Consider the following 11,502-nt stretch of genomic DNA (forward strand, 5'->3'; position numbering starts at 1 on the left):
CTGTTTCAGCAATGAATTAACTCAGAGTTTCAAGGGCTGACTCCAGCCTTTCGCTTTTAAAAAGATATCTCATTTTCTCAGTTCACAGATGCGGAAAAGAAAGTGGGAATTGAGAAGAGCAAGGTACAAACTCAAGTAATTTGGATGAAGTCTGAAGGAGAATTTTTGTTTTCTCCTCTCTCTCACTTAACAAAGGATGACCCTACGGTGAAAGTTTGTGTTATCCAACTAGTGAGAGGTAAGACAAGAATATGGTTTGTTAATTTGGAAGATGACTAGAAAATTGTCACAATATTTTTCCATTTGCCTCCCCTCCCCACCCAATAGAACTAAGGAAAATACTGCTTTCATAAAATACTATAGTGAACACAGCCCCGGAATGCTAGTCTTATAACTGCTTTCAGGTGGAGGTATAAAAATGATATTTTAAAATGTTAAAAATAATCAATGTGAGTAAAAATTGGACTTCAACTGTTTGACTGCAGTGTTATTACTTCCTCTTGGTGGAGTGTTTCCAATTTTAGGGGCTGGGGGTGGGGAAAGACAGACTACATGTGCACGTGATCTCCCGGTGTGGACTCCATTTGTTTAGAAGATCGAATGGTTTTATTTTCAGACTCAGTGCTCTTGAGATCCCTTAATAATTTCAAATTCCATCAGAAATGCCCCTACCTACCTTCAAAACCATGTCTAATGGATTCATTTGTTTTGATTTGTGGAGTGGCAGAGTAAATAAAATGAATATTTAGCACAAATATTGCAAAACACCTTCATTAAACCGGTTACTAAGAATAGTTTTAATGGATGGTGTTTGGGCTGTCTCGGGTCTGTCTGCCCTGCGGCGCTGTTGGAACCTGGGCGGCTGGCTGTGGAAAGGCTTGGTTACGGCTCCGTTTTAGCAAACCTGTTCACGTAGCATGGGGCTGTAGGTGCAGAGAAGGATGGTGAATGATCACCATAGATTACCAAAAGGATGCTTAAACCTTAAAGACGTGGGGCGATTATCATAAACACTGAAAGCTACTAAAAGCAGTATACAATAAAAAATGTTCTGGAGACAGAGAAAAACACATATAAAGGCAAATGAAGAGGACCAAAGTGACAAAATAGTGAGCAAGCTAGCAAAACTTAAAACTTAGGCATGCTTGTGTGTCAATAAATCTCTTCTCCATTTTGAAAAAACAACTTAATGTCGCTGTGTATCACATTATATTAGATTAAAAGTTCTCATAGTTTAGGGACAAGTTTATTTTTAAAGCTATGTACACTGATATTTTGTCATTCACTGACGTTGCAGATCTAGTGTATCGACTACATCATGTTAAGCACCCATGTCTCATGAACATTATCATAGATCTAATTAAACTCTTCAATAAAATATTGTCTAATAAAAATGTTGGATTTCTTCCTTTTGAATTTCATTCCGGAAGAAAATATCAATGAGCTTGCTGAATAGACCAGCTTCTTAGAAGGCCAAGACTTTCCTTGAAATAGTCAGTTACACTTTTCCTTTTACAAGTTCCTTGTGTGCAGATCACTGGGTGTCTCTCTTCCTTCATTATTGGAGGTAGTGGGGCCTCAAGTCCAATGTCAGAAGCATCTCTTTTTACCAGGGACACACTTTATCAGAGTCAGAAGGGCATAAGCCTGGATTTTCACTGAGTGCATTTGTTAAGTTTTTTTTTCCCCCCTGAATCCTTTTATCTTTTTCACCCAGGCTCCCAAGCCCTTCCCCTCTGACAGCTGTCTGTCTTTGCTGTATCTATGAATCTGTTTCTTTCTTTCTTTCTTTCTTTCTTTCTTTCTTTCTTTCTTTCTTTCTTTCTTTCTTTCTTTCTTTCTTTCTTTCTTTTATTTTCTTTTCTTTCTTTTTCTTTTTCTTTCTTTTCTTTTTCTTTCTTTTATTTTTTGTACTTGTTTAGGTTCTTGAATGTTATTAGGTTGGCCAAAATTTTGTTTAGTTTTTTTCCATAAAGTAAAAGACGCATTTTTCATTTTCACCAATAACTTTATTGATTTGGATATTTTGAGCATGTCGACTGTCTCCTGCGTGGCGTAACATTGATTGTTCTCAATTAATGTCTCAATTTGATTGCTATCAACTTCAACTGGTCTACCCAACCGTGGAGCATTGTCCAGTAAAAAATCTCAAGTGCGAAACTTTGCAAACCACTTTTGACATGTTTGATCCGTCACAGCACCTTCTCCATACATTGCACAAATCTCTTTTTTCGTGTTCCAGGTGCCTTTTTACCTTTCTTGAAATAATAAAGCATAATATGCCAAAAATGTTGTGTGTTTTCTCCCATCTTCAATAGTAAAATGTTTACACAAAAATTCACCAGTTTTGGTATGTTGTTTTTAAAATGCAAGCGGATATGATTTCTGTCACAATACAACCTAACAAAATTGTTTCAAAGGAAGTCGAAAACAACTACGTGCTACTGGAGCCATCTTATGTAAAAAACCAAACGAACTTTTTGGCCAACCCAACCCAATCAATGACAAGCTGAATCACTGTCTAATTTCTTTCTTCTTTTCTTTTTTTTTTGTGCAAGTTGGGAAATGGCTCTGCAGAGATAAGTTCTGAGTTATCCATTAATGGGTCGCTGAAACCTGTCTCCTTTTACCTTTCAAAATGAAGCTCATCTCCATTAATGTGCTTTTTCTGTGAGCTACATGAAATCATCAAAATGTTACAAGAGGATATATGCCCCAGGTGACCCATCAGGCATCGTCAGTATGTAGCAGCAGCATTACCCCAAAAACAAATGTAATGACTGCATCATGGTACCAGGGGAGAACGCATCTAATTCGTGCACTCCTGGGCTGTTCAGAGATCTGCGGCTTCCTACACCAAGTTGTTCACATAGACAGTAAACATATATTTGCTTTTCCACAGCTACTTCAGCAACTCTTTTCCCAGATACAGTTGAAAAGGTTAGGCTGTATTTTGATGTCACAGCACTTTAAACTTTATAACCTTCTTTAGCATGCTGACTTTCCTTTGGGTGTAGGCTGACTGATTTCTCAATGAATCTCCGGTTCAAACTGCAGGTTGCCAAATTGAATGCACTTTATGTGGTTTGCAGAATTATCCACAGGAATCCACCAGGGACGCTTAGAGGTGTCATTTGAGCAGAGGGAAGGTAGCATATTGTCATTTACTCCCCTCAGAAACATCTTAGGAGAGAAGTGGTTTGAATTTTTGAAATACTGCTTGCATCTTCGTGCGTGCCTTTTAACATATCTCTCCCACCCTAAACCGCCCCCAGCAAAACAATAGAGTAAAAAGAGGGAGAAATCTGTACAATCTGTACAATCAATTTCAATTAACTCTTTGTCCCTGAAGTAAAAAAACAGTAGTCTAATTATAGCAGACACAGTTAACTCTTCGTAGGGGGCTAGGGATAAAAGTCAGAGGGCTCTGAGCCCAGCAGTACTCTCCCCGAGTGACCGGCCTCTGGTATTAAGAGCAGGGTATCTTTCTTGATTATTACGCTTTGTCCAAAGTGTGAGCTGGAGAAGTGAGAACATGTACCACTCATCCCAGGCTGCGCTGTCTGGAGGGGGCAGATGCTCACCCCTTTGAAGCCCCTGCTGGGCACTGGCTGTTGGCGCTCACCTGTTCCCCAGGGGCTGTTTTTAGTCTTGGTCACTTACGGTAACTTTTTCCAAATACAGAATCAACTGTGGCTCCCCAGAGTGACCCGAATTGCTTCTCAAATATCTTCATAAATAACCAGCCTTTTTCAAAGTCCTGGAGTAGATGGGCATGATGCCAGGAGGTGGTTTACAACGTGCTCAGTTATAGATGCAACAAGGGAGGTCCCCACAGTTTTCTGTAGCTCATGTAGAGGCACCTACAGCATTGGAAAATTTTTCAAATCCAGAGCCTAAAGGAACCTGAGTTACTCAGAAGCTGGTAATAAGTAGCAAAAAGCAATTTGTGAGCCAGTCATCGAACATTCAGAAATACTGAGCTTCTGGAGTGAAGAAGGATGGTGAATGAGTTCCATCATGAACAGAGTTAGCTCTGGTCCCTGAAGATGGGCATCCTGTAGTGTAAGAACAATCCCCTGATGAGAAAGAATCAGCATCTTTTAGAGGAGAAGGTGGCAGGTTGTCCTGATCCAGCACAGCCCACTTCTCGTGTCTGTAGCTTGCTTCAGTTGACGGAGCCTTCATTGTGTTCAGCCCTAGCAGTGGCCTAAGCCCGCTGCTGCCTTCTTCTCATTGAATGGCTCCTTCTTTTTGGAGGGAGGGGTTCTAAACTGCTGCACTCATTCTTTCCTACTAGCTTTTCATCCCTTAGCTTGGAGTGAACTTTGTCATTTGCCCTTAGACTCCTGGCAGGAGCTGTTCACTTGGGGTCCATGCACCACTGACGGGTCATGGATAGGACTGGACTTTCAGGTAGTTGGTTCTCATCTTACTTCTCTATATTTTATCTAACACACATATAAACATGGTTGTAAGAAAGAGTCAGTGAGCTCCACTTGACCACCAAAGGTGTTCATGGTCCAGAAAAGACTGGGCCCCCTTCCTCCCCAGAGACTGCTGTCCCATGCTTCAGCAACTCTGTGTCCGCCCATCCAGCAACCCGTTTCCATTCCTCAGTGTCCTTGTTAACATAGGTCTGTAGCCTAAGCAGCGTTTCCATTTTCCAGGGAACAAACAGCTCAAATGCCAGCAACATGCCTATTCTTTGATTTTGTTTTCACCAGTGATTCTATTCCTGTTTTCAGCAATATCAAGTCCTTGTAGCCAGGATCACACCTAATGCACCTTTATGTTCTGGTCAGTGTTTGGCAGGGACCGAGTGCTCAGTCAACACCTGATGGACGTTTTAGTGATGTATCATCTCGTGGGACTACAAGAACCTGCTTGTCCTTTCTTCCTGGTAGAGGGGCAGCAGCCTTGTTGCTGCGGGCCCCGCCTTGCACCACGTTGTGCTTCTGGGCACCCCTAGGGGTGCCAGAAAGCCCAAGCCAGACTGATGAGATAGGGAGAGGGACATGGCATAGGAGAGGGAAAGCAAAACTAAAAGACAGAGAAATGGAAAAAAGAAGAGAAACAAAAGAGAAAGCGGGAATTTGCGGAGTGGAGGAGGCCCTGCTCCCTGCCTTGGGGATGCTGACAAGTTGCTTGTGCAGTTCCCACAGAGGCGGCTCTGATTTTAGAGACCTCTCCTTGTTGTTTGTACTTGTGTTTCAAAGTCGTGTATTCTTTAAGAACCTTAAAAAAAACAACCCAAACCCTGTGGGCCTCTAAGGCTCTCTATAGAATTCCAGATGAAAAGATGAGACATATACTTTCTCGTATTCAGAAAGCCTGCAAGTCAAATGTTGTTAACAGTAAGGTATGGTTTGTACCATTGTCTCCCTCGTTGTGACGCCTCTAGGTGCCAGTGCAGAGGGACTGTGAAATCCATGGTCAAACGTACTTGTACATTTGGGATTGGTCTGACCTAGAGGCTGGACACCTATGTCATAAACTGGACGTTGACAAAAAGCTGGTTTTGCCCCCTTAATATTGGTAGTCTTCGCGCCATTCTGATACTATGCAATAGTATATTACAATTGGTGATTCCTTTAGGTCTCTCAGAGTCACCTGCTAAATAAATAAATACACTTGCAAGATTTGAATAGCCTCCATCAGCTGCTCTTGCTGCACTCTCTAACAGCTGGTGCTCCTCAGACACGTCCTATAGAATATTTAGCTTTTGTCAGAGGCAGGGTGGTGGTGGGGGTGGGGAGGAATGCCAGAGCATAGGGGTGATGCTGGTGGGAACAACTCCACTCCTTATGTTGAGCAGCTCTCGGAATCCAAGTGATACTCTGTGTCATGGGAAGAGATAAGGGATAAGACACTGGAAAAGGTGAGAAAGCACTGAAGGAACATTTATTTCCCTGATTTCCTGAACAAAATATGGGTAATGCTGAGCTCTATGCTTTGAAAACCATACACATCCCTCTTGAAGTTAAACGAGAAGGGACATAGAAGGCAGTTTGTTTTACCTGATGGTAGAGGTGGTAGGGGTCACGGAATTCGAAGGGCCTTCTGATTTTTAAAAGAAATTTTAATCTGGACAAGGTCTAACTATAAACTCTGAACATGAAAAACACAGGTGTGAATTTGAGCTCAGCCCAGCGCGTCCATGCGCACGGCAGGCTGCTGGGTGTAGGTGTTGGAAAAAGGAGGTGACATTTCCGCAATCCTGTTCCTTCCATTTGTAAAAATCCCATTATCACCGGGAGTACTTCTCCGCATGCTCAGGTCTTCCTGCTCCACGAACCTCAACAGAAGATGATGAATTGTCCCTAAAGACTGTTCTGCGTGGTCACTTATCAATGTTTTCCAATCCTGGGTTAGTGTTTTCTTTCTGTTTGTCTGTTTGTCTCCCAGGGTTTCTTGACCTTGGCCCTATTGACATTTCCGGACTGGAATGGTTGTGGGGGACTTCCCTGTATATTGTAAGATATTTTAGCAGCCACGCTGACCTGGACCTACCAGATGACAGTAGCATCCTCTCCAGCTGTGACAACCGAAAATATCTCCAGCCCTTTGCAGAGGCCCCGTGCTGTGGGTGGTGGAGGGGGCACAGAATCATTCTCAGCTGATACCCACTGCTCTACTCCTTTCATAGCAGCTTCATTTGGGAAAGTCAGTCTTCTTCTGTGTTTGTTGATAAGGTACTTACTAGCTGTTCCTTTATGCATGTAGAAGATATCCATTGCATGGCTATCTTACACATACACGTCAACAAATGCCAGTCCAGCTGCATGCTAGACTCCAGAAAATATCCCGTGATCTTTCTAGGTTTAGTGGGCAATCTTCTCTGTAACAAAATTCTGGAAGAGTTCACGTTCCTTAGTTGCTCTGAAATTTGACTGGTTAGAAGAGCCATTAAAATAAGTGCAGATACTGGTTAGGACTGGACTTATAAAGGACCTGGGGTTTTCAGAGTTGGGGAAAGCATACACGAATCCATTGCATGGTGAGCCTCTGTGTCCAGATTTCAAGAGATTGGAATCAAGAATTAAAAAACCACAAAGTGTCTGCCATGATATTACTCCGAGTTGCTTGGAGATTAGCAAAATGATATTGCTTCTTGCTGGCACCTCAGATTCTGGTACTCTGAGTCCATATGCAAAATGATTATGAATTTTTGTAATGAGCTAGGCCAGCTGAGGCCTGGTGGGTGGATTGTTCAGGAATGTGGCTTGCTCCATGATTGGGGTGTTTTAATAGGTGAGGCCCCAGGACATGACATTTAAAACCGGCAGGCCCAGCGAGCAAACCACACCTCTTAAACTGAAACCTGTGGCGTGAAAATAAAAATGAGAATGAATTAGTCTTTTGGGATCTAATCGTCAAGTTGAAATATATAGAAATTAGAGCAAGTTGCAACTTTCTAAATTATTTTCTTATGCTTCATGCCGTTCTTTAGCGTATATTTTTAGTGCTTCCCCCTATTAACTTCATTCTCTCTCCCGCTCTTTCTAATACCTTTCCAATGATGTATTTTCAACAAGAATTCCATTACCTGGAGAGGGAGATATGCTAAATGGCAATTTGAGAATTATTATTTTTTTCCCGAGTTGACTTCAAAGCTAACTTATGATTCTTGTAGCTCAGGTACTGTCAGGAGAGAATCCCGTCAACAAGCTGTTAAAAATGAACCCTGATAATGAAGGAGAATAGACAGAACGTCGGTAAATCCCCTTGTTCTTACCGATTGCCTCATTTAATTGGCACTGTTTTATTGAATTTTTAATAGAATGAAATGAGATTTTAATGTAATCTCATTGAATTCAGACCTCATTCAATGTATTAATTTATTATGAATCTTTCCTCATTAATTCAGTTTGTCTGAAGTTAGGCAGAGAAGTTTCCCAAATTTCCAGTTATTTGTAAACTTTTAAAATTCCTTTCTAAGGAGTTTTTTTTTATTTGTTATAATGCAAAAAGCCAAGTGAAATCATTTAATAGTATTTTGTTTATAGTTGCACCAATTAAGGTATTGTGAGTTGTAAGATGGTGTCTATTTATATTTGCTAAATTTTTATAAATTTGGAGATGGAGCTTTAATTATATTAACCTTTAGGCTGATAGAACAATGGCTTTAACTACAGAGTCCTGTGATGTGCTTAACAATTGAAAAGGTGAGTGACAGGTTTTATTTAATGGGGCTATCAGAAGAGGGTCTTATTACAGATCAGATACTTAATTTGAGTCACACAGCATAACATTTTTTAAGGAGAAACTATAGATTTCCCTGAAAAAAAGTATGCTGAGGATGCTTTTTCTGTTAACTGTTTTCTGATTACTTAATTCCAGTGTACTTAGGGAATTGTTATCAGACTTCTCAAATAGGGCACTTAATTAACTTCAATTGTGTAGGGTCCCCACTATTTTAATAAGAGGGTAATCAAATCAGAAAGACATTTTGAGTTGCCCAGAAAACAAGTTACAAAAAAAATCAACTAATTTATTGATATCCATGAATAGAAGAACTTTTTGTAAAATTCAGGATGTGTCATGTGTTTATAATTTCCTAAAAGGTTTATCTTTGAATACCTTTAAAATTATATGAGTAATATATGTATTTATTACTGAAATGTTATAAGCATAAAGAAGTAAATAAAAATCACTTATAATTTTAAACCCAGAGAATCACTGTTGATATTTTGTCATATAATAATACAGAAATTTCTGCCTGTGTGTTTCATAGTAGATGGGGGAAATCTATTCATAATATTTTGTAATGATTGTTTATTCAACAACATATTACTTGTCAACAATAGTGTAACTAGAAACATCCTTCTTTGGTGGCTGCATAGAATCTTTTTGTGCAGTTCTAAAAGGTATTTAATCAATCCTTGGTGATAGTAATTTAGTTTATTTTATATGTCTTTGCTACTATTAATAATACTGTGATGAACACTTTGCACATATTTTGTGTATTTCTTCACTCTGATCTTATGATAAATTTCTAGAGTGAAAGTGAATTTATATTTCTGAGAAATGACCGAGAGAACTTCAGAATCTCACAGCTAGCTCGTTTCAACTCTTCCTGCTGTGGTTCAGTCGATGAAAGACTATTTCAATAGGTACTTATAGGATGGATGGCAGAAGAAGAAGAAGGAGGAGGAGGAGGAGAAGAAGAAGAGGAGGAAGAAGGAGGAAAAGGGAAAGAGTTATTCTTTTATTATTTTATTTTATTTTAATCATTGTTCAAATACAGTTTTCTCCTTTTTACTCCCAATCCAGCCCCCCCTCCCAACCTCCCCACTTCCCTTCCATTACCACCCTCCCCTTAATTTATGACCATGTGTCCTTTAAGGTTGTTCCTGTGAACCCTTCCCACTGTCCCCTTAAATTCCCTCTACTCTCTTCTGTGGGCACTGTCAGCCTGACCTCCATTTCAGTGTCTTTGGTTATATTTTGCTTGTTTCTTTGTTTTGTTATTTAGGTTCCTGTTAAAGGTGAGATCATATGGTATTTGTCAAAAATACGGAACGCTTCACGAATTTGCGTGTCATCCTTGTGCAGGGGCCATGCTAATCTTCTCTGTATCGTTCCAATTTTAGTATATGTGCTGCCGAAGCGAGCACTATTCTTTTATTCCTGAATCCAGAACAGAAGCTTCTCATTGGTCTCAACATTTCTCCTAGAGCAGATATTACTCATGGGGGTCTGGTACCACTGGTTGTCTTGAACTGTGGCTAAGCTGCATTGTCTTTGTTATCCCTCTTCATGGAAGAGAAAGAAAAATACTATTGGGTCTCCACACATCATGTTGGCACTGTGGCCTTCGTACTCAGGTTACGTACAGGGCTCACCCTGCTATATTAATTTCTTATATGACACATGTTACCACCAACTTGGTGGCTTAAAACAAGGGCAAATTATCCTCTCGCAGTTCTGGAGGCCAGAAGGCAACGTGTCGGCAGGACCGCCCCTCCTCTCAGGCTCCAGAAGGAAATTTGTCCTCACCTCTTCCAGCTTCTGGAGGCTCCGGGCTTCCCTGGTTTCCGTGGTTCATGGCTGCATCCCTCTCAGCCCCATCTCTGTGGTCACCTCGCTTCCTCCTCTTCTCTGTGTGTGTCTTTTAAGGATGCTGTGATTGGATTTAGAGCCGCCCACCTAACCCAGAATGATCTCATCTCAAGATCCTTACTTCCATCTGCAAAGACTCCCCCTCCCTCAAATAAGGTCACGTTCACTGGCTCTGAGGATTGGACATGGACATCGGGGGGGGATGCCATGGTGTTGACTCCTCTCTTGCTGTGACAGTCCTAGACGACATCTTCTTCCAATACCAGGCTGTTTTATGTCCACTGAGAATCTGTTGTTTGTGGGACCCCCTTCATTAATGATCTTAACTGGATCTTCTGAAGAACTTGCTGCGGCTGCTCCCCCAGCACTTGCTGCTCCACCTGGCACGGTGCTGTTACGGAGACGACTCCTGTCCTTAAACCCCATGCACCAAACTCTGCCGGCTTCAGACTTGCCTTCCGCAGCTTCCTCCCCTCTCAGCCTCCACTCACAGAGTTGAAGAGAGTCAGGGCCTGACTCTGGATTAAGGGAATGTTGTGGCTGCTTTGATCTGCTCTCCAGATCACGAACACTTTCTCCATATCAGCAATAAGCCTGTTGTATTTTCTTATTATATGTGTGTTCACTGGAGTATCACTTTTAATTTCCATCAAGAACTTTTCTTTGGAAGGCACAATGTGACTAACTGGTGCCAGAGGCCAAGCTTTCAGCCTGTTTGGGCTCTTGACCTGCCATCCTTACTGGACTTAATCATTTCTAAGTTTTTATGTAAGGTGAGAGATGTGTGACTCCTCTTTCACTTGAGCATTCAGAGGCCATCGTAGAGTGACTAATGGGCCTAATTTCAACAGCGTTGTGTCTCGGAGAATACGGAGGGCCGAGGAGAGGAAGAGAGAGAGATGGAGGGGAGGCTGGTCTGTGGGGCGGTCAGAACACCTTGATGGAGTCAGTTCGCCATATTATATGTGCCTCCCCAAGTTACCATAGTGACATCGAAGATCACTGACCAAAGGTCACTAGGACAAATATAATAATAGTGAGAACATTTAAAATATCATGAGAATTACCAAAATGTGATGCAGAGATGGGGAGTGAGCAAATGCTGTTGGAAAAATGGCGCCAGCGGACTATTTCGACTCAGGGTTGCCACTACCTTCAATTTGTGACAAATGCTGCATCTGCAAAGTACAGGAAAGCAAAGGACTACAAAAGGAAGCACGCAGGTATACCGCATTCCACCACCTCTTTAGAGTCACTCAGTAGAAGAGCATCGGGTGTGATAGGATGGCGTGGCTGGCTTTCTCAAGCAGGCTCATCCTTTCCTCAGGGGCCCCATGCAAAAACTTTGCCTCTGGCCCCAATTCGTGCTGAGGGTTTGCATAATGGAAGTTTGCTAACTTTGTGCGTTTTAGGTTTTACTTTTATCCCTCACTTCTA

At 41.5% G+C, this 11,502-nt stretch overlaps 1 non-coding gene across 1 annotated transcript; it reads right to left on the reverse strand.

The window, feature by feature from the left end:
- Nucleotides 1-9,513: 9,513 nt before the first annotated feature.
- Nucleotides 9,514-9,620, reverse strand: LOC123807828. The gene has a single exon (XR_006783705.1). It is a non-coding gene; the product is annotated as a U6 spliceosomal RNA (small nuclear RNA).
- Nucleotides 9,621-11,502: the final 1,882 nt, after the last annotated feature.

The sequence above is a fragment of the Phyllostomus hastatus genome, unplaced genomic scaffold (genome assembly GCF_019186645.2).
Source record: "Phyllostomus hastatus isolate PE091 unplaced genomic scaffold, TTU_PhHast_1.1 phas_scaffold_46, whole genome shotgun sequence".
NCBI lineage: Eukaryota > Metazoa > Chordata > Mammalia > Chiroptera > Phyllostomidae > Phyllostomus > Phyllostomus hastatus.